Below are 1,106 nucleotides of genomic sequence, written 5' to 3'. Positions count from 1 at the left end.
GATTTTTTAAGCCATCAGTCTTGTAGTAATTTGTTATACAGCCGTAGAAAATTAATACAATGTACATTCTATATAACATAATAGCATGAAAAAAGATAAAGCAAAACAAAACTACTAAGAAAGCTACTGGTTCATGTACTAATTTAAAGCACTCTTTTGTAGTACTAGTCATAGAAGACTTTAATTCACCTTTGTCAGCATGACATCAAAGATTCGGAAAACAAGTAGGAATTTAGGATACAGTAGAGACAAAGGTAAGTATGTGTATGTGTGTGTATGTTGTGTGAGACAGTGTGCAGAGAATTAAAAACAGAGAATGTGTCTTGTTTTTTCTAATGCTTGCCAAAAAAGTCTATTCACAAAAGATAACCCTGTTAGGTTAGAAATCTCTGTGCAAATCCCAAAAGGTGGAAATAGCAAAATACTTTCTGATCACAAGGCAAAACTTTAGAATGTAATAATACAATTATGAGACAAAAACAAAAAAACTACAATTTTGCCATCTAAACTACTCTATTTTAAACAATTCTTGAGTCAAAGAGGAAATTAATACAGAAATTGCAGAATGTTGATAATGACATCACAAGACCTAGAGCATGCAGCCAAAACTGTAAACAGAAAAAGATCCATAACCTTAAATATTTAGACTACACAGAAAGAATGAAAATAATTGAATCAAATAGCCAAAGCAGGAAGTTAGAAAATAAATAAATAAATAAATAAATCCAATAAAGGCTGTTGGAAAGAAGGTATACATAAAGACAAGGCTGAATTTTTTTTTTAATATTTTTATTTATTTCTAGGAGAGAGAGAGAGAGACAGCGTGAGCAGGGGAGGGTCAGAGAGAGAGGGAGTCACAGACTGAAACAGGCTCCAGGCTCTGAGCTGGCAGTCAGCACAGAGCCGGACGCGGGGCTCGAACCCACAAACCGCGAGATCATGACCTAAGCGAAAGTCGGACGCTTAACCGACTAAGCCACCCAGGCGCCCCAAGGCTGAATTTTTTAATTTGATGAGAGAAATAATAAGATGAGTAAGTTCAAATTTTGATACTTTCTCATGATGAAGAGGACACTTCACTTCAGTGACATTCTTTCCTAAAACAC

General features: G+C 35.1%; 1 protein-coding gene across 1 annotated transcript in view; it reads left to right on the top strand.

The window, feature by feature from the left end:
* The first annotated feature begins 206 nt into the window (after nt 1-206).
* Nucleotides 207-1,106, top strand: part of MROH9 (maestro heat like repeat family member 9) — a 105,989-nt gene continuing 105,089 nt past the window's right edge. The window contains exon 1 of the mRNA XM_039221684.1: nt 207-254. The gene's annotated coding sequence lies outside the window, so the exon portion shown is untranslated. The remainder of the gene's footprint in view (nt 255-1,106) is intronic.

The sequence above is a fragment of the Hyaena hyaena genome, unplaced genomic scaffold (assembly GCF_003009895.1).
Source record: "Hyaena hyaena isolate Hyena2069 unplaced genomic scaffold, ASM300989v1 scaffold_1006, whole genome shotgun sequence".
Lineage (NCBI taxonomy): Eukaryota > Metazoa > Chordata > Mammalia > Carnivora > Hyaenidae > Hyaena > Hyaena hyaena.
This window is presented reverse-complemented; position numbering and strand designations above follow the sequence as displayed.